The following is a 25862-nucleotide window of genomic DNA, read 5'->3' on the forward strand; positions in this document are numbered from 1 at the left end:
CCAGTGAAACTCTTCCCGAGCTTTACAAATGATATTTCCATGCCCCCAGAAACTCAGCTATACAACAGGAAGCCATTCTGACCATCTGAATTAACAATGTCTCCTGCAAACTCAGAAAATGCATATTCACTGCAGGTGTAAAGTCTTATCTCTTCTGTCTAACAAATTCATCTATATTTTAAATATATGTTCATAAATACTCTAGAACAGTTTGCTCACCTGAATTTACTAATTAATATTCAATGTTATCATATATTGAGATTCTTCAAATTTATACTTTTAAGAAGCTTCGGTAACTTTTTTTTTTTTTTTTGGTATTTTTCTGAGGTTGGAAACAGGGAGGCAGTCAAACAGACTCCCGCATGCGCCTGACCGGGATCCACCCGGCACACCCACCAGGGGCGACGCACTGCCCACCAGGGGGCGATGCTCTGCCCCTCCGGGGGTCGCTCTGTTGCGACCAGAGCCATTCTAGCAACTGAGGCAGAGGCCATGGAGCCATCCTCGGCGCCCAGGCCAACTTTGCTCCAATGGAGCTTTGGATGGGGGAGGGGAAGAGAGAGACAGAGAGGAAGGAGAGGGGGAGGGGTGGAGAAGCAGATGGGCGCTTCTCCTGTGTGCCCTGGCCAGGAATCGAACCTGGGACTCCTGCATGCCAGGCCAACGCTCTACCACTGAGCAAACCGGCCAGGGTCTTCGGTAACGTTTTTACTGTGGTTTGTCATGTAAACCCGAATTTCCAATTCTAGTTAATTTTAAAAAAATCAATGATAACGAAAACAGTGCGTAATGAACCAAATAAAATCACAGTTTTCCCTCAACCTTCACTGTTCGGCGAGGAGTCTGCCTACTTCCACCAGGTTTTCTCATCATCATGGTGTAAAAGCAGTGTTTCCCAACCTTTTTTGTGCCATGCCCCACCTTAACCTTTCAAAAATTTTTATGTCCCCCCTATGTAACATACATAATTTTTAACATTAAAAAATTGATTTGTTCACTTAATAAACATAAATGATAGGTTCTAGGAAGAAATCACTATGAAATTGTTAACAAAACACAGTAAGTAAAATTTCAAAAAACATATAATGAAAAACAGAAATTTAAATTCCAAATAATTTTAATACAGATTTTTCTATATTAATTTATTATTTTAATTTAGTGTGATCCTTGCACTTGATGCTTGCTGCACAGAGATTTTATATTAGGTTCCAATTTGGTTAGCTTTAGTCTCAAGTCTCCACGTTGTGTTATATCCAGCCTATTTCTTTCTTTTACCAATAAATCATTTACAGCACTAAATCCACATTCAGCTAAAAATGAAGATGGAAACGGTAGCAATAGTTTTCTTGCACATTTGGTTGAATTTGGGTATTTGATTTCTGTTTCCTCACAAAGCCATGTCATCACTCCTTTGATATTAAATAAAGCTTTAACTGACTCTTTATTTTGCAATTCTGCGAGTTCTTCTTGATACTGCATATTTGATATATCAGACAAATCCACTAACATTGGCTGCATCATCCATGTTGGGAAATAAATTTGTTTTAAATCAGAAAATCTTTCTTTTAAGTCAGCCGATAGAATATTCAAATGATTGACAATAACAAGTAAAGTGGTATCAGTTACTTCACATTTTTGGAGCCAATGAAATTGTTTCAAGTTTTTGTTGTTAATATGTTTCTGACATAACTCAATATTGGTAATGAAACCAAATATCTTTGCTTTTGCATCAACAAGAGTTTTATTTGTTCCTTGAAGTTGCTTATTTAATATATTTAGTTTTTCAAAGATATCAGCTAAATAACTCACAAATGCTTTACCATCTATTGTTAACAGATACTTCATTTCAGGTTTGTCGCTTAAAAAATCCCTAAGAGTATCAAACAGTTCCATAAATCTTTTCAAACAGTTTCCTTTAGGACCATCTTACTTCAGTATGAAGTAAAAGTCTCACATGGTCTTCATTTTGTTCTTCACAAAATAGCTTGAAAAGACGCTCACATTTGGCACTAGCTTTAATAGCATTAACACACTTTATTACTGTATGTAATACTTTATTCAGAACAGGCGAGATGTTTTTAGCTACCAAGTTTTCCCTATGAATAACACAATGCACAAGAATCATTTCTGGATTCGCATCTTTCATCAATTTTAAGCAGCCATTTTTCTTGCCCATCATATTGGGAGCACCATCTGCAGCACAAGATGTTATATTTTTCATTGGTATATCATTGACATCTAAGTAGTTTTTTAGCTTATTATATATATCTTTGGAGGTAGTGGTGCTTTCTAATCTTTTACAGAACAACATTTCTTCAGCAAAATGTCCTTTATCAATATATCTTACGTAAGTTATCAATAATGCCTCACTGTCTCTCAAAGTTGATTCATCCATTTGCAAGGAGAATTTTCTTGTTTTCAGCTTTTCAATAAGTTGTTTTTCAATATCCTCACTCATTTCGTCTATTCTTCTGCTAACAGAATTATTACTGAGTGGCATAGCTTTTACATCTTGGTCATCTTTTTCAAGAACCGTTTTAAGAAATGCTGATATTGACGGTTTTATTAAATTCTCTCCTATAGTGTGATTTTCTCCAGTTTTAGCGATGAATAAAGAAATTTGATAACTAGCCTCAAGAACACGATTATTAGTTGAAGTATGAATATTCGGTAAATAGAGACTTTAATGTTGTTCTTTTTTCAAAATTTTTCTTTAAAGTTTTAAAGTAACTCAAATCTGAATTAATATGAGCACTATGTTTCGCCTTCAAATGCGCCTCAAGACGACCTCATTTCATTGATTTGTTGGTCAAGCATTGCTGGCATAAAAGACAAAAAGGAATCCGCTCATTGTGAACAGTGGGTATGAACCCAAATTTTAAATATTCCTCCGAATATTGACGAGTTTTTTTTCTTACTTGCACCACTCATTTTACTATGGGCTATAATAAAAACAAGATCAATTAAAAACTAATATTAAAATATGTGTTAAAATATATTCAATGTGACATAGTAGTAAACGTATACTAAAAATTCATATTTATTTAAATGTATATAACACATTTACTACACTACCACCGCAAATCAAAAGGTATCTATATTTTTTCCACTTGACAAAATTTTCTGGAAAGTTATGCTTCTAAAATTAAAATTGTCGTGCATGCATTATTATAGCCCCAGTAATATTTATAAAATATTAGTGCTTTCTAGCCCCGATGCAAGAAGTACTTAATAAAGAGTTTAATATTGATAAAAATAATATCAAATACTTACCAATTATATCTATACAATATATATATGTATATTTATTAAATCAACGAGCTTTTACAACAGTTTTGACTGACACTTATTTCAAATTAACACCAACTGAATGATGTGTTAACTGGCGATGGGCCAATTAGGTGAGAATTAACTGCGTTGTTTAGCGAGTTTTTAAAACGTCCGGGGTTCCCCGCGGCAGACGGCACGCTCCGCGGTGAACCCAGGACGAAGTTTACTTGACGACGCCAATCACTCAGTTGATATTTTGGTCTCGTCAAACGAAATTATACTTAATAATTATTTACCACAATTATTTAAGAATTGCATTTTTTGTTAAATTTGGCACCCATATCTAGCATTGCATTTAAATGGCCCGGGGCGAAAGAGTTAAAGTCGTGTGGAGTCCATTTTCAAATTGCCCCCCTTAACTATAAAATTGCCCCCCTATGGGCGTGGGCCCCACGTTGGGAAACACCGCTCTAATACAAAGTCACCCATCAGAGACATGATGGGATTGTATCACCCCACATCAAAAAGGGTGGGAAAGGTTTCTTTATTATATGCGGCTTAAGTGTCTGTTTGTCGCCGATAGCTTATTGGTTGCTTGCGTAACTGTACTAGCCAATGGGGTGAAGTTGCCACGGCATTCAAATAGTCCCGCCTTCTGGCATGCCACCTCACAAATTGAGGTTAAAGATTGGAGCAATTATTATGCTGTTAAGAAATCTTAACACCAGAACAGGTCTTTGCAATGGTACAAGACTAGAGGTTCTCCAATTGAAAAATAATGTCATAATAGCTAAGTCGGCTCCTCTAAAGGTGAAATACATGTCATTCCAAGAATTGATTTGGCTCCATCTCAAACAGGGTTGCCATTTCAATTGAGACGTAGACAATTTCCTGTAAAACTTGCCTTTACTATGACCATCAATAAGCCTCAGGGCCAAACTCTTAAGTGTGTTGGCATTTTTTTTACCTGAGCCTGCTTTTGGACACGGTCAACATTATGTTGCCTGTTCAAGAGTTCATGAATTAACGGATGTAAAATTAAAAATAATTGATGGTCCTCTGCAAGGCGAGCTTAAAAATGATGGAAACATCTACACAAGACATGTTGTGGAGCTCCAAGATGGCAGTGGAGTAGGCGGACGCCCAGACGCCCAGCTCTAAACACCAAACAGGAATACAAATCAATTTAGAAAAAATCAGCATGAAAAACCAACACTGAATTACAAGAACAGCTCTCAAAAACCAAGGAGCAAAGAGGAAGCCACAATAATCCTGGTAAGGAGTGTCTGAATCTCCTCTGCTTACAGGAACGGGGGGGGGGGGTGAGGCTGAGAGCCCAGAGAGGATTTCACAGAGGAAAAAGAGCAGAAACTACTGCTCACAGCCACTTACCTGGCGACCAGGGAGCAAGGTGGGTTGAAAAGACCAGCTTATCTCCCAAGTGGAAAGGACAGGGAGAGGGACAGACTGTGAGGGGCTAAGGAATGCAAGAAACGAAATAAAAAAGCTGACTCATTCGTGCTGGAGGTGGCCATAGCTGGGGGAGGGACTGAACCTTTCACAAAACAGAGCTGAAGTGCTTCCGGATCAGAGATCTCCGGACATCTATCCAGCTCCAATCAGCGCAACAAGACACAGCTGAAAACAAGAAGTGGGGAGGAGGGGCAGTAACTCAGGTCTCCATGGAGATCTGAGATACACCTCCCCCTACTGAAGCTGAGAAAAAACCCTGCCCCCAGTGAGATTAGTTGGTGGAAGAGACCTTCAGTGTCTCAGGTTACACCCACAGCATTCCTGGTTACAGTTTCAAGGAAGCCCCCTGCTGAGATCAGTTAACAAGACTATCACCTGTTAAGAAAACAAACAAATCAAGACTTCAAAGCTGCCCATATCCGAAAGTGGATTACAAATAATAGCTGATACCAACCCAAGAAGACCTAGAAATAACACAACTGAAAACTGGAGGCAGACAATACCAAGCCTAGACTCAACCAACTCTACAAATAAAACACCATGATGAGAAGACAAAGGAGTGCAACCCAAATGAAACCACAAGAGACACCTTTGAGAGATGAACTGAGTGATATGGAAATAATCAAACTTCCAGATGCGAAGTTCAAAATAATGATTGTAAGGATGCTTAGGGATCTTAGAACAACAATGGATGGTCATTATGAAAACCTAAATAAAGAAATAGCAAGTATAAAAAAGAACCAGTCGGAGATGACAAATACAATATCAGAAATGAAGACCACAATGAAAGGAATTAAAAACAGGATACATAGAGCAGAGGATCGAATCAGCGAGTTAGAGGACAACTGGAATGAAGGCATGAAAGCAGAGAAGAAAAGAGAAAAGAACTCAAAAAGTCAGAGGAAACACTTAGAGAGCTCTGTGACAACATGAAGAGAAATAACATCCGCATCATAGGGGTTTCTGAAGAAGAAGAAAAGGAACAAGGAATAGAGATGTTGTTCAATCATATCATAGCTGAAAATTTCCCTAAATTAATGCAAGAGAAACTCTCACAAGTCCAAGAAGCACAGAGGACTCCATTAAGGAGAAACCCAAAGAAACCTACACCAAGACACATCATAATTAAAATACCAAAGCTAAGCGATAAAGAGAAAATATTAAAAGCTGCAAGAGAAAAAAAAGTTATCACCTACAAAGGAGCCCCCATAAGGATGACATCCGACTTCTCAACAGAAACACTTGAGGCCAGAAGGGAATGGCAAGAAATATTCAAAGTAAGTAATGCAGAACAAGAACCTACAACCAAGACTACTTTATCCAGCAAGGCTATCGTTTAAAATCGAAGGAGAAATAAAAAGCTTCCCAGACAAAAAACAACTCAAGGAATTCATTACAACCAAACCAATACTGCAGGAAATGTTAAGGGGCCTGTTGTAAACAGATCAAAGTGGGAAAAGAATATAGCAAAAAAAGGAATACATCTTTAAAGAAGAAAATGGCAATAAACAACTACATATTAATAATAACCTTAAATGTAAATGGATTAAATGATCCAATCAAAAGATATAGGGTAGCTGCGTGGATAAGAAAACAGGACCCATACATGTGTTGTCTACAAGAGACACACCTTAGAACAAAAGACACACATAGATTGAAGGTAAAAGGATGGAAAAAAATCGTTTCATGCAAACGGAAATGAAAAAAAAGCTGGGGTAGCAATACTTATATGAGACAAATTGGACTTTAAAACAAAGGATATAGTAAGAGATAAAGAAGGCCACTACATAATGATAAAGGGAGTAATCCAACAGGAAGATATAACTATTATAAATATTTATGCACCTAATATAGGAGCACCCAAATATATAAAACAGACTTTGATGGATTTAAAGGGCGAGATCAACAGCAATACTATAATAGTAGGGGATTTCAATACCCCACTAACATCACTAGATAGATCCTCAAGAAAGAAAATTAACAAAGAAACAGCAGACTTATTGGAAACACTAGATCAACTCGATTTAATAGATATCTTCAGATCCTTTCAACCTAAAGCAGCAGAATATACATTCTTTTCAAGTGCTCGTGGTACATTCTCTAGGATAGACCACATGTTAGGGCACAAAAGTGCTCTCAACAAATTTAAGAAGACTGAAATCATATCAAGCACTTTCTCCGATCACAACGGCATGAAACTAGAAATGAATCACAGCAGAAAAGCTCAAAAATTCTCAAACACATGGAAACTAAATAGCAGGGTGTTAAATAATGAATGGATTAAGAATGAGATCAAAGAAGAAATAAAAAAATTCCTAGAAACGAATGACAATGAGCATACAACAACTCAAAATTTATGGGACACAGCGAAAGCAGTGCTGAGAGGGAAGTTCATAGCACTACAGGCACACTTTCAGAAGCTAGAAAAAGCTCAAATAAACAACTTAACCCTGCATCTAAAAGAATTAGAAAAAGAACAGCAAGTAAAGCCCAAATGTAGTAGAAGGAAGGAAATAATAAAGATCAGAGCAGAAATAAATGACATAGAGGCTAAAGAAACAATACAGAGGATCAATGAAACTAGGAGCTGGTTCTTTGAAAAGGTAAACAAGGTTGATGAACCTTTAAGTAGACTCACCAAGAAAAAGAGAGAGAGGACTCAAATAAATAAAATTAGAAATGAGAGAGGAGAAATAACAACTGACACAACAGAAATACAAAATATTGTAAGAAAATACTATGAAGAACTGTATGCCAAAAAACTAGACAACCTAGATGAAATGGACAAATTCCTTGAAACATACAATCTTCCAAAAATCAATCTGGAAGAATCAGAAAACCTAAACAGACCGATTACAACAAATGAGATCGAAACAGTTATCAAAAAACTCCCAAAAAAGAAAAGTCCAGGGCCCGATGGCTTCACAATGGAATTCTACCCAATATTTAAAGAAGAACTAACTTCTATCCTTCTCAAACTATTTCAAAAAATTCAAGAGGAAGGAAGACTTCCAAGCTCCTTTTATGAGGCGAGCATAATTCTGATTCCAAAACCAGGCAAAGACAACACAAAGAAAGAAAATTATAGGCCAATATCTCTGATGAATATAGATGCTAAAATCCTCAACAAAATATTAGCAAACCGGATCCAACAATATGTGGAAAAAATCATACACCATGATCAAGTGGGATTTATTCTGGGGAGGCAAGGCTGGTACAATATTCGTAAATCAATCAATGTGATTCATCACATAAACAAAAATAAGGAGAAAAACCACATGATAATTTCAATAGATGCAGAAAAAGCATTTGATAAAATCCAGCACCCATTCATGATCAAGACTCTCAGCAAAGTGGGAATACAGGGAACATACCTCAACATGATAAAAGCCATCTATGAGAAACCCACAGCCAACATCATACTCAATGGGAAAAAATTAAAAGCAATACCCTTAAGATCAGGAACAAGGCAGGGGTGCCCCCTTTCACCACTCTTATTTAACATAGTCCTGGAAGTCATAGCCACAGCAATTAGACAAGAAGAAGAAATAAAAGGCATTCAAGTTGGAAAAGAAGAAGTAAAACTATCATTAATTGCAGATGATATGATATTGTATATAGAAAACCCTAAAGTCTCAGTCAAAAAACTACTGGACCTGATAAATAAATTCAGCAAAGTGGCAGGATATAAAATCAATATTCAGAAATCAGAGGCATTTTTATACACCAACAATGAACAGTCAGAAAGAGAAATTAAGGAAACAATCTCCTTCACAATTACAACCAAAAAAATAAAGTACCTAGGAGTAAACTTAACCAAGGAGACTAAAGACTTATACTCGGAAAATTACAAAGCATTGATAAAAGAAATCAAGGACGATACAAACAAGTGGAAGCATATACCGTGCTCATGGTTAGGAAGAATAAACATCATTAAAATGTCTATATTACCCAAAGCAATCTATAAATTCAATGCAATACCAATTAAAATACCAATGACATACTTCAAAGATATAGAACACATATTCCAAAAATTTATATGGAACCAAAAGAGGACACGAATAGCCTCAGCAATCTAAAAAACAAGAATAAAGTGGGAGGTATCACACTTCCTGATATCAAGTTATACTACACGGCTGTTGTACTCAAAACAGCCTGGTACTGGCATAAGATCAGGCATATAGATCAATGGAACAGAACAGAGAACCCAGAAATAAACCCATAGTTCTATGGACAACTGATATTTGACAAAGGAGGTAAGGAAATACAATGGAGTAAAGACAGCCTCTTTAACAAATGGTGTTGGGAAAATTGGACAGCTACCTGCAAAAAAATTAAACTAGATCACCAGCTTACACCACTCACAAAAATAAACTCAAAATGGATAAAAGACTTAAATGTAGGCCGTGAAACCATAAGCATCTTAGAAGAAAACATAGGCAGTAAGCTCTCGGACATCTCTCGGAGCAATATATTTGCTGATTTATCTCCACGGGGAAGCGAAATAAAAGACAGGATAAACAAATGGGACTACATCAAACTAAAAAGCTTTTGCACAGCTAAAGACAACAAGAACAGAATAAAAAGACAAACTACACAATGGGAGAACATATTTGACAATACGTCTGATAAGGGGTTAATAACCAAAATTTATAAAGAACTTGTAAAACTCAACACCAGGAAGACAAACAACCCAAACCAAAAATGGGCAAAAGAGATGAATAGACACTTCTCCAAAGAGGACATACAGATGGCCAAGAGGCATATGAAAAAATGCTCAAGGTCACTAATCATTAGAGAAATGCAAATTAAAACCACAATGAGATATCACCTCACACCAGTCAGAATGGCGCTCATCAACAAAACAACACAGAATAAGTGCTGGCGAGGATGTGGAGAAAAGGGAACCCTCCTGCACTGCTGGTGGGAATGCAGACTGGTGCAGCCACTGTGGAAAACAGTATGAAGATTCCTCAAAAAACTGAAAATCGAACTGCCTTTTGACCCAGCTATCCCACTTTTAGGAATATACCCCAAGGACACCATAGAACGGCTCGAAAAGGAGAAATGCACCCGCATGTTTGTGGCAGCATTGTTCACAATAGTGAAAATCTGGAAACAGCCCAAGTGTTCGTCAGTGGATGAGTGGATTAAAAAGCTTTGGTACATATATACTATGGAATACTACTCAGCCATAAGAAATGATGACATCGGATCATTTACAATAACATGGATGGACCTTGACAACATTATACGGAGTGAAATAAGTAAATCAGAAAAAAAACTAAGATGAATCCATACATAGAAGGGACATAAAAATGAGACTCAGAGACATGAATAAAAATGTGATGGCAACAGGGGTGGGGGGTGGAGGGAGGGGGGGAGGGGGTGAAGAAGGAGAGAGGGGTTAGGGGAGGGGAGGGGCACAAAGAAAACCAGATAGAAGGTGACAGAAGACAATTTAACTTTGGGGGAGGGGTATACAGCACAATCAAATGTCAAAATAATCTAGAGATATTTTCTCTCAACATATGTACCCTGATTTATCAGTCACTGCATTAAATTTAATAAAATAAAATTAAAAAAATGTGTACAAAGAGATCTTTGACATGTGAATTAACATTTTATTATTTAAGTCACCTTTATTTATTGAGCAAGCGGTGGCTCTTAAGAAATGTACCGCCAGTGGTTTCCTTCATTGCACTCTACTTTAAGCAATTAAGCAAGTAGAAGGGGGAAACCCCGTGGGGCAGTAAGCAAAGGGGCGTCCTCGCCGCCTGCCCTGGGTAATTCAGTTTGAATTAGCAGACACCTTTGCACAAATCATTTTAATTACAATTTATAATATCTAGAACAGCGGTCATTTCATATGACCGCCGGGCTTTCTAGTAATCCCAAAACCAAGCCCCAGGCTACAAGGATTCTGCCTGCCCACAGCCCACAGAGACACACATTAATATCACCTGGGCAACAGCCTCCACGTGGGCAGCGCCATCTTTAACAAAGTGAGCATAATATATTTTATCTGGCCAACACTTGGCAAATGCATAGGTCACCACGTGTTACGGGCAAGGGAAGCCAGGTCCAGTCGGGTGTCTAGAAAGGGTCTGGGGGCTTGATTATAGAGGGAGGAGGCACCAAACAGGGCAAAGACAGGGTCTGGGGGCCACGGGTCAGTTTCGGCCCAGGGTGGTCCTGCACGTGGTCAGGTTATAGTTGCTGTGTACTTCAGTCTAAAGAGCAGGGCTCTCCCCAATACTCTATCCACTGGGCCAGCTGGCCAGGGCCCTAATGACTTCATTTTCATGTGATCAACTCTTTATTCCTAACTACTGGAAGTCCGGGTTTCAACATACGGATTGAGCAGTGGTGGTGGTGGTGGGGGTTATAGTTCAGTCCCTATCAAGAAGGGAGCAGGGTGGGGAAGAAGACCTGGCCTGGGGTGCCCCTTGGCCCCTGGGCTGTGCCCTCGGGGGACAGCAGCAGGTCTGGTAGGAGAGGGTCCTCCAGGGCAGCTGTTAACTGCCACCTGCATCTTGAATTCTCTCTTCTGGGAGAGGAGAGATTTTAAAAAGAGATGACTTCTGTGTTTCATCTTCCCTGCAGCCTGAGGGTCATCGAAAATGCCACTGGGGGGAATTATTCTGAGAAATATCTTGGTGGGGGCTGCTTTGGGTTTGCACCGGGGAGGGAGCCTCAGGTATGCTTGATGAGTAATGGGGTGGGGTGGGGGAGTTAGGTGCTAATTTACATGTCATCAGTCCATCTTGATCTGGGAATGTGACAGAAACTGCAAAGCCTTTTGTTGTGAAAGGATTACTGGTAATGATAAAAAGAGACATGATTTTCTTTTTCGTCACTCTGCTTGGGGAGAGCTATCCAGCTGGGGCTGTTCTGATAGAGTGGGTTTCCTGCAGCGGTTCTTAGACACAAGATGTCCCGAGGCTGATGTGTCGGAGTTACATTTTCATATATATATAAAAAAATATTTAAATTGATTTTAGAGGGGAGAGAGGGAGGGGCGGTAGAGAGGAGTGGGAAGTAGTTGCTTCTTGTGCAAGCCGTGTCCAGGGTTTCACACCGGCTACCTCAGCATTCCCGGCCGGCCGACGCTCTAACCCAGAAGGAGTTGTGGGGGTTGGCATCTCAGGGTGCTTTTAAACTGGCACAGACCCGTCCGGAAGTCCTCGCTTGACAGTGAAGTCAACAGCGGCACGGAGAATTCAGGGAACCACCGTTGTAATCCAGGAGGCGTTGTGGCTGCCGATTGCCTTGGTGCCTGGCTGGCCGGGTCACTGTAAGCAACGTTTGTCCTCTCCCTTTGGGGGAAATCTGTGTCCTTGCTCACTGCAAGGGGGCACACTCATTTCCATTTATGCCCTGAGGCTGTGGTGTGGGGCAGAAGTTCCTGGTCCCTGGGCAGCGGCTGAGGGACTTGGGTCAGTCCGGTCACCATCTGTTCGCCTGAGCCAGGCCAGCAGGACGCTGGTCACCAGCACGCCCCTGGGAATTATACCTTCTGACCAACGCATAGCGTTGGCCCCCACGTCCAGTAGGCGCTTCACGAGAGGTCAAAGGTTGAGGAGAACAGGATCCTTCACTTGTTGAGTCCCTTGGTTTCCTTCTGAATGCTTGGGTCTGTCTCTGTATTTCATTGTTTTGTTCGACTTTGCTCTTTATTTGGGAGAGGTGGGGTTTGAATAGAGGAAATGAAGTCTCTGCGTGAAGGCACACAGAGCACTGGAAGTATCTGTAGTGGACAGCGCTGGCTTTTGTCTGCCCCTGTGTTCACCCCCCTTTGGTTCGGACAAGTAGACCTTGCTTTCAGGAGTACCTGGCTGTCACTCGCAGGCCCTGTGATACGGAGCTCCAGGGGGAGACTTGACCAGGCTCGGCTACAAGTGCCAGGTTAGGGAAGAGTCTGGAGCCCATGATGACAGAGACAGCCAGATGCAGACTTCTGCTACAGTTACTGACAAAGAGGATTGTTTGCTTATTTGCTTGCTGGGTTCACTAAGCTGGTCGCATGCGAACCTAGTGATGACAAAAGCCATCGTTTTTATCCTTGATGCGGAAGATAGCACTGGGGTCCTGAGAAACTCCGAGCCAAGGCGTGCCAAAAGACAGGTGCCATTCAGTAGCGTTTGAGCACCTGGATCCAGCCATGCCTGAAGGCCATGCATAAAACTATTCAGTTATATGAACCAATGTGTTCTTTTCCTCCCTCCCTCCCTCCCTCCTTTCCTTCATATCTTTGTCTCTCTTCCTTCTCTACTTCTCCCTTCCCTCCCTCCCTCCCTCCCTCCCTCCCTCCCTCCCTCCCTCCCTCCCTTCTTTCTTTCTGCCAGATTTGATTTGGGTTGCTAATCCTTGCCACTGAAAAACATTTCATGGCTTATTAGAATACTAGTCTGTGTTTTGTAGAGAATTTAAAATGACCATTGAATGCTACTAGACTCACAGAGAATTACCCTCATTTCCTTTCATCTTTTATAATGACGTGTGACCCGTGGGCACACAAGTGCCTTCAAATAAACACATCTTAATGAATACTTGGAAAGGAACAGCCATGAGTCACCCAGGCCAAGGAGGCTGTTGCCAGCTACTCTCATGATCACCACCTAGTTTACCCTGCTAGAAGTCGACACTATTTATTTTTTAACTTTTTAAAAAATGTATTGACGTTTGAGAGAGAGCAATATCGAATGTACCTCTGCATGCACCCTGACCAGGGATTGAGCCGGCAACCCCTGTAAACTGGGACAACGCTCAAACCACATGTACTCTCTGGCCAGGGCAAGTTACCACTATTTTGACTTTTGGGGGAATCATCTTCTTGATTTTCTCTATAGTTTTACTTCATGTCTGTGCCCTGAAACAAAATGAATTTTGAGACAGATGTCCACATATGCCCCAACCGGAATCAACCTGGCAACCCAGTCTGGGGCCGATGCTCGAATCAACTGAGCTATTTTAATGCCTGAGGTTGATGTGCTCGGACCAACTGAGCCATCCTCAGCTTCTGGGTCTGATGCGCCAATTGATTGAGGCACGGGCTGCAGGAGGGGAAGAGGGAGAGAAAGGGAGAGGGATGGGGAGAGAAGGAGATGGTCACCTCTCCTGTGTGCCCTGACTGGGGATCGAACTCAGGACGTCCATATGCCGGGCCAACGCTCTATCCATTGAGCCACTGGCCAGGGCCAGAATGAATTTTATGTTCATGGAGTCACACAGCATGTGTCCTGGGGGGCCTGGCCTCTGTCACCCCCCCATTCGGTGACAGTCCCGTCAGCTGTTAACTGTAGCCCGTGTGTACTGCCGGCCAGCGTAGCATGGGACGGCCCCACAATGCTGTATTTCTCCATCAGGAAGGACGTGTTGTGCCCGGTGTTTACATTCGAGGACCTATTAAAGTCAGTCAGCCCAGAGCTCCCCGGGAAACAGACCGAACGAAACATAACGCTCTTTGAGGAAGCCCGGTCCTGGACTCGCACTGCCATCTGCCACCCCTGGGTCCCCGTCCAAGCTGCCCGTGGCGTCTGAGGGAAGACCGCAGCCGTGTGAGTGCCTGTCCTACGCGTCATGCTCTCCAAACCCAGCGGGGCCCTTGCGAGAGTGAGAGCGAGAGCGAGAGCCAGCCCCTCCCCCCCCCTGTCCCCAAGCTGCTTTGCCTTGTCAGGGCTCCCTCCAGCCCCTCCCGGTACAGATGACCTGGCCGGGGGAAGGTCCTCGCAGACGGTCCTTCATGCCTCGACTTGGCCACGATGGATCTTCCCGCATCAGCACCTTGGTCCCCTGCCGTCCCTGGGGTCCAGCTGCCCTTCTTTTCTGGGTGTCACCTCCACCTGCACCCCCTTCCTTCCTCAATCACGCCTCCCTCCTCACCGTGTGGAACAGAGTGACAATGTCGGTGATGGGCCTTTGCGTCGATAACATCACGTTTGTCATCATCCCCGCCGCAGTGCTGGTCCTTCAGTCCGCACCTGGATTCCTGATTGCGGCAGGCTTCCTAATGGGTCTCCCTTCAACACCCAATCTCATGGTTCAAGCCCCGTCTCCCTACGGAAGAAGCCACAGTGATGTTTCCAAAGTGCCGATCTCATCCTGGGACTCTGTGTTCATTTCCCAGGGCCCGGGTCTCACCACCACAAACTGGGCGGGGGCGTTACAACAGCAGAAATGTGTTCTCTCACAGTCCTGGGAGCCCCAGGTCTGTGACAAGCTGTCTGCAGGGTTGATCCCCCTGGAAACTCTTGGGGAGAATCTGCCCTATGCTCTCTCTCAGCTCCTGGTGGTTGCCAGCTGTCCTTGGCTTGTGGACTTGCCACTCCAATCTCTGTCTCCATCTGCACATGGTCTTCTTGCCCTCTGTTGTAAATCTCTCTCTCTCTTTCAAAAGGGTATACTGGTGGTTGGACTTAGTGCTCACCCAAAATCTGGGATGATCTCATCTCAAGATCCTTACCTGAATTCTATCCACAAAGGAACCTTATTTCAAATGAGGTCATCCTGCGGTGCCAGGAGTTAGGACTTATGCATAAGTGTTTAGGCCTGCTCTGTGATCCCACCACATGCTCCCTTGCTTCAGATCCTCTTGTGGTGCCCTGTTTCCCTTCAGGGCCTGACCTACCCCCCTTAACCTGCCAGACTTTCTCCAGCCTGCAGTCCCTCCGCTGCGTCACCTGCTCTGTGCCCCCCGCCCCCGTTCTTCCCTGTGAAGGGGACACCTGACTGAGAATTCTAGAACAAATACCGTGTCGCTCACACGTGGCGTGGAGGTGCGGGCACTGGACAGTCCCTTCCGTCCAAGAAGACCGAGAATCTCGTGGGCAGACTGTTTCCTTTCCTTTTTAATTTTACTTTATTCATTTACTTTTACTATATATCTCTTTACTCTAAACTTCCAAGGCGGGGCCCACTGGTCTTTTTCAGGCTCCGTGAGAGCCCGACAAGGTTGGCGTGCGTCACCAGCGGCCTTGAACCTCTCAGAAAGTCCTGGGGCAGGAATCCCAGTTGGCCAGCAGGGCGACGCCAGGCACTCGTCCTCCATGGCTCTAGCCCTTTGCAGCAGCCCGTGCTGAAGTCTGGACAGCAGTCCAAGAGATACACTCTCGGTTCCCCAGGGGACACCTTCGGTCTAAAGGAACGCTTCTCAGATGGCGCAGATAGAAAAATCCCCCGGGCTTAAAAGCCTCCCACCGCACAGGAGCTGCTCTGTCGTCTCCTGTAAGGAGGCGGCCTGTTCTCTGGACCCCGCCCCTGCACAGAGAGGAAGGGAACTCGTTAAGCCCGTGGACGATGCAGGCTGTTGTATTGGTGGTGCATTCTGCGCCTGCTGTGTTGGACGGAGCTCTCGGGTGGCAGGATAGAGGAAGGGCTTTCAGTTCCCCAGTGGGCAGGCCGTCAGGAAAAGGAAACGAAGACAAGGCCTCCCGTCCAAGCCTGAGGGAGCTCGGCGGGTGTGCACGCCCTTCTGGCCTGTCCGCAAACCCTCCTCCGGCGGCCTGCGTGCGCGTGGGAGGACCTATCAGCTCATATAACATAGAACGAGGGGAAACGCCGAAACTCGGACAGCTCCGCTGTCTCCGGACGGGGCAGCCTTCTGGATGTGAATGTCCGCGCCCGCGTTCACGGGCACGCGGCCTGAAACACAGTTTTGTTCCCACGAAGCGGTGAGCCCCGCCCTTCCCGGCAGCAGCTTGGGCGCGTAGCCGGTGGATGGGGACGGGCCGCGAGCCTTGAGCTCCGCGCGGCAGTGGATTTGGAAAAGGGGTGACGTGAAGGCTCTCCGTTGTCTTTTCTGTGTGGAGGACTCTCCCAAATGATCTTTCAGGGAAAGGACGCTGTCATAGCTGCTAGAATCGTCTTCTCCATCATTTTCGGGTCCCTCTTGTTCACGTTGTGTAGACAGCTTCGATCAGGCTACCGCTGCCCGATGACACCCTCGCCTGCCGAGTCCTGGACTGCCTCACCAAGCCCTGCTCTCCCCTGCCGGCTCCGGGCTCCCCACGGTCTGAGAGGTGCAGCCCGGGCCTAGAACGTTAGAACCAAGAAGAGGGCAGATCGCAAGGCTCTGTGGTGGAGGAAGTTGAATCTTGCCACCAATTTTTCCCGATTATAGGAAACAGCGCAAAGGTTGGTTTGCACACTTGGCGTTTCTGCGTGGATTCCCAATGCGTCTCCCGTTCTGAAGTGTCCCTTGGCTCACCTCACTGTCCGTCCATAGCTCTGTCCTCCTAGGCTGCTGAAAGAGACAGCCATACACTTTCCCTCTGAGGAATAAGGGAAGTGATGCATAGTTCACTCTTAGTGTGACTTCTCACAGTAGGCCCTTTTTCTTTCCCGTGTAAAGGGGTCCCTGGCGTCTTGGTGGGACTTGGGCTGGATGCCTCTTGTGGTGAATGATTGCCGAGGTGGATGGGTGTGCACACACCAGCACTTTTACAATCGATTCATCGGCGACTTGTGGCTCAGCGAGCAGAGGAGCGGGGACCCCGTGCCCTGCCCTCTGCTACCTCCCACTTGAATTTTTACTGAGTGGAGGAATTCAGAGGCTGAGTTGTGGGCAGCCAGATGAAATGTGGACACCTGGCTCCTTTCAGAGTGCAGGTGCACAGTGAACGGTATTTTAGGATGAGAATGTTAGACCGAGCATCAGCAAGATGGCTGTGATCCCACATCTCACGTGTGTGAAGCCGGAGCCTTCTTTGACAACTCCACTCTCTTTCTGCTGTGTCCCTTCTCACTCACCCGGCCCTGTAGACCTACAGTGACCAGTGTGGTGGCACCGGCCACAAGTGGCTTTCCCGCTCTTGGACTGGGACTAGTCTGAATTGTCATGTAAGACTTCCAAGACGTATTAATAGCTTAAGGTTAAGGACTGATCATATGTCAGTCAAAATGATACTACTTTGCATATACTGGGCTAAAAAGATATTAAAATTAACTTGTTTCTTTTTTCTTTTTAATATGGCTACTAAAAATAATTTGAAATTGCATATGTAGCCTACACTGTATCTGTTAGACACTCTTTTAGAGCAGGGATTGGACACTCTTTTAGAGCAGGAATTGGCAACTTTTTTGGCCAGATAGTAACTACTATATTTTGGGCTTTATACTAGATAGGATCCCTGTGGAACTTCTCAACGTGGTTCTTGTAGCCAGAGACAATAGTAAACAAACGGGTGTGGTCATGTGCTAATAAAACTTTATTTATAAAAAAACCAGAAAGTGCCTTATTAGGCCCACGGGTGTCGTTTGCTGATCACTGCTTGCAAGATGTTGTGTTTCTGTTTACAATTTTTAAATGAACTGTCTCTGTGTCTTTTAGCTTCATTGATTTGGACAGACCAAGAGAGTCTCTCTCTGTAAATGGATAATTTACCTTTCTCAGGATGGTTCAGCTACTAATTAGGAAAGTATTGATGGGACGTTGATTTATTTTGTTTGTTTGCTTTTAGCTAAAGGAGGAGAAAAAGAACAAGCATGGCCACCCATGTGTGGGTCCTGCCCTGTGTCAGAGCCTCTGGGGACCTGCACCGGGAACCATACGGGGGTTGTCATCCATCCTGCAGAGGCAGAGAACCTGGAGACACGCTGTGCCCTGGGTGCTCAGGAGTGGGAAGGCACACCTCCCACACCATCCACCTGGAAATCTAACTGCAAGGCTGCCGACAGATGTTCCAGAGGTGAGCGATGGGAACAGAGGTGGGGTAGAGGGTGGGCTATGATGCCGGTGGGTGGACTCAATGGGATTTTCCCAAGGAGGTGCTGGAGTCGCGAATCTCTCTTTACCCACTTAAAACGTGTTGTTGGAGTGTGGTGTGATGTCCTTTGAAAGGCGTGATTTCCAGGTGATTGGGAAAGATCCTGAATTGTCAGAGCTGTTCAGGGTCACATTAAAAAAAACCAGCGTCAGGTACAGATATATCAATATATATTTGGGGCATGGGCTGGGGAATTGGACCAGTCGCCAATTCCCAGGTGCTCAGGAGTGGGAAGGAACGCCTCCCACACCATCCGCATGTGGTGCTTGGATGTTTCTTTCACTGAGAAGGGTGGCTTAGAACAGAAATGCGATGCTTGGATGTTTCTTTTGCTGAGGAGGGTGGCTTAGAACAGAAAAGTCACGGGCCAGAGTGGGCTCCCAGGAGCGGTTTCACTCAGAGTTGGATTTGGTGACCTGTTTCAGACTCTTCCTTCCGGTGTGGAGGAAACCGCAAATAATTTCCACCCCTTCAGCCCTGTTGTCTGCAGCTCGAGCCGGAGTGCCCGCGTTCAAGTTGAATTTCAGCGTCTGTCGTTACTGGTCCCCTCGGAGCGGACGTGTAAAGGTGATTTCGCGGCCGCTGACGGAGTGGCTGAAGTGGGTGGATGCGCTCTCTGGTGGGGTGGGGCTGGGCTGGTCATGGGAACCCTTTCTGTTGGGCAGCCTGACAGCCTGTGGGGACAGCCGTGGACAGCTTGCTCACATGAATGCCCAGGTCGGGGCGTCCACTCCATGTCCTGCTCCCATTAACTACCTAGATATTGTACTGGGAGGAAACTGAGTCAGATTTCGGGGACAGCCCTGTGCGACAGGCACTCAGGTCAGGCCGTTACACATATTACCGATTTCATCATGAAAAGCAGCCTTTGACTCGTACCAACATACAAAACCTCTGCTCATAGACAACACACAGAATACTTAGTAATGCAAATGAGTTTACGAGTAACAATTTTTTTTTAAAAGATCGCATTTCATTCTCTACCGAAACCATGTATTGTTAAAACCACTTTCCAGGCGATACACACCCAGGCACAGGTGATCAGTCTGATAACTTCTAAATCATTTGTTACCTTTCAGAAGTTGTGGGTGGGGTCTTTCCGCTGGGGGTGCTGTCAGTAACAGAGTGCTGCTGGGGTTGGACTGAGGCCGCCGCTGACTTAAAGCCCTTCCGGGGACGTTGTAAGTGGGAGGTCTGTGTGTCCCCGAAATTGACACGTGGGAACCTCATGTACAGGGGACGGCATCAGGAGGTGGTAGCTTTGGGAAGTGATGAGGTCATGAGGGTGGTGCCCCCGGGAGTGGGATTAGTGACATTATAAAAGAGACCCCAGACACAGCCCTTCTCCCGCGTGGTGCGCGTGTGCCTGGGAGCTTTGCTTCGCCGAGAGGTGTACCCGAGCTCACGTGACGCTGCTTGGCTCTGGTTGACAACGACCCCAATCTGGTTTTTTTCTCTTAAAGCAATGTCACTCTTTCCTATGTCCCTTTCCTGCGCAAGGTCACCGAAGACAGCTGTCACCTATTGAGAGGGGCCATGTGCTTCCTCTGCTGTTGTTGAGACTGTTTCTTTATATCGGCACATCCTCAGTGAGACACAGAATGGGACCATCTGCCACCGATAATTTAAACCATGCACACCCTCAAGAGAGGGAAGCACACGTGAGAGAAACTGTAGACATCGCTCGGGCGGCGTTAATAGCAGTGACGACAGGCATGTCTGTGTGTACACACCGTGCTCAGAAAAGCACAGAAGCCCCATTCAAGTCTTTGTTTCCCCCTGGTGTCCCTAAAATAAAGTAGAAAAAGAAAAAAGAGGCACTACTGTGTCTCAACTCTGCATTCTTTTTTTTTTTTTTTTTTTTTACAGACACAGAGAGACAGTCAAGAGTGCAAGAGAGACAGGGACAGACAGACAGGAACGGAGAGATGAGAAGCATCAATCATCTTTTTTGTTGTGAGACCTTAGTTGTTCATTGATTGCTTTCTCATATGTGCCTTGACCATAGGCCTTCAGCAGACCGAGTAACCCCTTGCTTGAGCCAGCGACCTTGGCTCCAAACTGGTGAATTTTGCTCAAACCAGATGAGCCCACGCTCAAGCCAGCGACCTCGGGGTCTCGAACCTGGGTCTTCCGCATCCCAGTCTGACGCTCTATCCACTGTGCCACCGCCTGGTCAGGCAATTCTGCATTCTTGAACCACACATTCCCCTTTCACAGGGTCTCTGTCCGCCCTGACTTCTGAGGATGCCAGGCTTGCGTCCCATGACAATCCTGCCTACCCAGAACTTGGGTTTACGTTTCAGCCAGCAGACACAGTAAGCAGTCCATCAGCATTTTCTCAGTGACGGTCACCTTTTCCCTTCTACAATGTTTTCAGTAGTGAGGGAACCCAGCCGCCTGCAGTTTAAACGATCTGTGTGTGCTCCCATAACCAGTGCAAGAACTCAAGACACGTAACACCCGCCATTTCCTCCAAGTTCTCCTCCAACAGCCTTAAGGGATAAAAATGGTGCCGGTGCCAAAGCCAGGCGGTGGCACAGTGGATCGAGCGTCGATGTGGGATGCTGAGGACCCACATTTGAAACCCTGAGGTCGTCAGCTTGAGCATGGGGTAGGCAGCTTGAGCATGGTCCCACCTGGGTCGCTGGCTTGAGCCCAAAGGTCGCTGACTTGAGCATGGGATCACTGGCTCGACTGGAGCCCTTCCGGGTCAAGGCACAGATGAGAAAGCAATCAATGAACAACTAAGGTGCCGCAACTATGAGTTGATGAGTCTCATCTCCCTCCCTTCCTGTCTATCTCTCTCACTCAAATAAATAAATAAATAAATAAATAAATAAATAAATAAATAAAATTCAAGCCCACACGAGAAGCTATGAATGAAGGTGTCTTTTATAAGAGAACTGACACAGAAATCCATAAGATATTTTTAAGGTGGTTCAAGTAATTCTCACTGAGTCACCTCTACAGTTACGCCGTTTAAAGAAAGGAGATCAAAAAAGTTTCCACACGCAGGTTCATTATAGCACATTTAAAATAAAAATATTGTTTAAGGACATGGGATAAAAGAAAGAATCTCCAGGGTGACTTTTTTTTTTTTAATCTACCACTGGGGCAGTGAACCCCAATGACATTGAAACATCTGTCGACAACTCTTGGAACAGAAATTAAAGGGCACCAGAGTAGAGCAGACACAAGGGAACACAGATTTTGCTTATAAAATAAAAATATACTTCATTATGAAAAAAATTCCGCTTGTGGAGACAGAGTACGACAATAGTCCTCATAGTAAACCGAAGCAGAATTACTGTTTTCAGGATTGGGTTGTGAATTACTGGGGGGGGGGGGGGGTAGCCTTATGATAAAATTGCTAAATACCATAAAGTGTCAAACTATGAACAGATGTCACCAAAATAAGCCCCAAATTGCTTGGAAGTTAAAACATTAAAATCCATAATAATTCAATAAGTAATTAATATACAAACAGCTCTTATTACAAGCTGTTCCAAAAAAAAGGGCTATGGAATCAAGTTCTTATTCTCTGGCCCCAAAACAGATGGTAACTCACAAATGAAGAGTCTTGGAATTGAAGATTATCTTTTATATATGTTGTTAAACTCATTCAGGGTAATTAACATCACCCATGTTTTATAAACGCCAAACAGAAAGAAGGAGGGCGGGGGAATGTGACTTTGGTTAATAACATGGATCTGGTTACGCAACACGTCAAAATTAATTAGTTTGTTGCTAGAAATAATAAGTTAAAATGAGCAATATGACGTTCCAATCAGTCATCACCGATTTCCCTGCTATTAGTACCCAAACAGTGCTGGCAATAAATTTACGTGTTTGCAAAATATTTGTGTGACACACAAATAAGTTGCACAGATGTAATACATCCTTTATGTGTAAGCATATTAAATGTAAGAGGGACTGACTTTCTGGTTGCCATCAGGTCTTGGCATGGCGTGGTACGAATATATACTAACAATCCTTCCACGTCGAGAGTATAGACTCCTTAGTACGTTGACATGGTTCTGTGGTTATCCCCCGTGTCAAGGTGGGAAACATTCCTGTTGTTCCAAAAGGGAACCCATACCCATGAAGCAGTTACTCCCTACCCCTCCGCCTCAGCCCCGGCAACCACCCCTCTGCATTCCATCTCTGTGTGCTTGTCTATTTCAGGCACTCATCCGCGATGTGGCATAGATCAGCACTTCGCCCCTTTTTCATGGCTGAGTAATATTCTATTGTGTAGACAGACCACTTTGTTTATCCAGCATCAGTCAATGGGCATTTGGTTCGTGACCTCCGTCTGGCTACAGTGAGTAGCGCTGCTACCTACGGTCATTTGCGAGCTGGTTGGTGTTGGAGCCCGCTGTCCACCCCTTGGGGTAACATCTCGGGGGGGGGGGAACTGCATCGTGTGCCTTGAACCTCCTTCTCCAGCACTGAAGGACTCAAACAGGACAGGTGGGGGGGGGGGTTGCCAACCCAGAACAAGCTGTGATCTGGGAAGACAGGGACCTGGGGACACAGAAGCTCATGGTCCAGCTCCTGGCCCACAAAGGAGAGGGAGGTGGGCACTTGCCAGCATAAGAGCCTGTGGGCCACAGCCTGCAAATGCCTGTGTTAGAGAACTTGAGTCGGGTCAGGTTCCATCCCTAACGTAGCTCACAAAGGCTGCTTAACAGGGACCCCGACTGTCCCTCAAGAAATTACACACAGAATTCCCGTGTGATCCATCCATCACAGTTCTAGGATAGAGCCCAAGGAATTGAAAGAAGAGTCAAACAGGTGCAAATACCACACAGGTGCACCCAAGGTCCACAGTAACATCATTCACAATAGTCAACGATGGGAGAAACCCAGGTGTCCGCCGATGGGTGAAGGGATACACAAAGTGTGGTGTGCGCGTGTGACATACTCTTCAGCCTTGAGGAATGAAATTCTGACACCTGCTACCACAGGGACCAACCTCAAGGGCATTGTGCTGAGTGAAGTAAACCAGACAAAAAGGACCAACATTATCTTTTATTTATTTATTTATTTATTTTTGTATTTTTCTGAAGCTGGAAACGGGGAGAGACAGTCAGACAGACTCCCGCATGCGCCCGACCGGGATCCACCCGGCACGCCCACCAGGGGCGACGCTCTGCCCACCAGGGGGCGATGCTCTGCCCCTCCAGGGGCATCGCTCTGCAGCTACCAGAGCCACTCTAGCGCCTGGGGCAGAGGCCAAGGAGCCATCCCCAGCGCCCGGGCCATTTTTGCTCCAATGGAGCCTTGGCTGCGGGAGGGGAAGAGAGAGGCAGAGAGGAAGGGGGGAGGGGGTGGAGAAGCAAATGCACGCTTCTCCTATGTGCCCTGGCCGGGAATCAAACCCGGGTCCCCCACACGCCAGGCCGACGACGCTCTACCGCTGAGCCAACCGGCCAGGGCATTATCTTTTATTTTTAAAAAGTGTTTATTATATTGATTTTAGAGAGACAGGAAGGGAGAGAGGGAGAGAGGGACAGAAACTTCGATCTGCTCCTGTACATGCCCTGACCAGGGATCAAACCAGCAACCTCTGTGCTTCAGAATGATGCTCTAATCCAGTGGTCCCCAACCTTTTTGGGGTCACAGACTGGTTTAATGTCAGAAAATATTTTCACGGACCGGCCTTTAGGGTGGGACGGATAAACGTATCACGTGACCAAGACAAGCGTCAAGAGTGAGTCTTAGATGGATATAACAGAGGGAATCTGGTCATTTTTTAAAAATAAAACATCGTTCAGACTTAAATATAAATAAAACTGAAATAATGTTAAGTTATTTATTCTTTCTCTGCGGACCGGTACCAAATGGCCCACAGACCAGTACCAGTCCGTGGCTGGGGGGTTGGGGACCACTGCTCTAATCAACTGAGCAATCCAGCCAGGGCAGGGACCAATCTCGTATGACCCCGGTTATATGACATTCCTACAGTTGTCCACAAGAGGGTTACTACTGAAAGAGTACATACTTTTTATTAGGGAAGATGAAAAAGTTCTGGAAATGGTTGGCAAATGTACTCAATGGTCCTGAACTGTACAGTTAAAGATGGTGAAGAATGGTTAAAGTTCACGTTATGTATATTTTACTATAATCAAAACAAAAGAATTCAAATGAACCTTTAATACAGATGCATTTCCCCCCAAAGATCCTGCTGTTGGTTAAAGAAAAACTCAGACCCCTGGCCAGGTAGCTAATAAGTTATAACATTGTCCCAATACAGCAAGGTTACAGGTTTGATACCCTGTCAGGACACAGAGAAGGATCAACCAATGAATGCATAACTGATGTGGAACAACAGACTGATCTCTGTCTCTCTCCCCCTTCCTCTCTGCCTCTAAAATCAATATGCAAAATAATACTATTTTTTTAAACAAAAAGGACCCAGAAAGATGAAACTGGTTGTGAAGTTCACAAGGGTGTCTGCCATTCACTTTGCAGCTAGCAAGTCAAGAATAAATGGCCGCTGTCCTTCCATGAGCCAGCATCTAAAATATTCCTACCCCATGGGAGAGGGTCTGAGAATCTTCTCCGTGGGGCAGAGGCCTCCCTGAGAAGCAAGCCCAGAATCCTGGCCGCTTCTGGAGTATCTGAGGGTGAGTCAAACCCAGACCAGCTCCTGACCTTGGAGAATTCTGCTGTATGGAGGCAGGAGGACACATTTCGGTTCATTCCGTTCACATTAATCTCGGCGGCTGGGAAGCGGGACGGATGTTCTTGCTGAATCAAGGTTAATCATACAAGTTGTTCACAAAGTGAACACGTTATACTGTTACAGGATGTTCAGGACTGGAGCTGGGACTGTCAGCACGAACCCTGCAAGCCCGAGAAAGATGACAGGTGACCCGCTCGAGGCTGAGTCACCACAGGCCAAAGCCACAGAGTCAGAAAGGAAGGAAATCTAAGCATCATTCTTGGCAGAAGTGGGGTGGCGTTTAACAACACATTAATGCATTTTCTCCCCCAAATTATCCACACCGCAGGCTCACTGAATTCTGACCTAGAGGTGTGTAAATCCCTTTGAAAATATAAGCTGGCCCTGGCTGGTTGGCTCAGTGGTAGAGCGTTGGCCTGGTGTGCAAAAGTCCCAGGTTCGATTCCTGCCAGGGCACACAGGAGAAGTGCCCATTTGCTTCTCCACCCCTCCCCCTCTCCTTCCTCTCTGTCTGTCTCTTCCCCTCCAGCAGCCAAGGCTCCATTGGAACAAAGATGGCCCGGGTGCTGGGGATGGCTCCTTGGCCTCTGCCCCAGGCGCTAGAGTGGCTCTGGTAGCTGCAGAGCGACGCCCCGGAGGGGCAGAGCATCGCCCCCTGG

At 45.1% G+C, this 25862-nt stretch overlaps 1 protein-coding gene and 1 long non-coding RNA gene across 4 annotated transcripts in view; one reads left to right on the forward strand and one right to left on the reverse strand.

Annotated features, from left to right (window-relative positions):
• The window catches only part of LOC136386910 (phosphatidylinositol N-acetylglucosaminyltransferase subunit A-like), a 59143-nt gene that overhangs the window by 15743 nt on the left and 17538 nt on the right, over positions 1-25862 (reverse strand). The gene's annotated exons all lie outside the window — the stretch shown is intronic.
• On the forward strand, positions 11857-18263 carry LOC136386913 (uncharacterized). Its single transcript, XR_010748049.1, has 3 exons — positions 11857-12040; positions 14112-14303; positions 18204-18263. It is a non-coding gene; the product is annotated as an uncharacterized lncRNA (long non-coding RNA).

The sequence above is a fragment of the Saccopteryx leptura genome, unplaced genomic scaffold (assembly GCF_036850995.1).
Source record: "Saccopteryx leptura isolate mSacLep1 unplaced genomic scaffold, mSacLep1_pri_phased_curated manual_scaffold_21, whole genome shotgun sequence".
NCBI classification, from domain to species: Eukaryota; Metazoa; Chordata; class Mammalia; order Chiroptera; family Emballonuridae; genus Saccopteryx; species Saccopteryx leptura.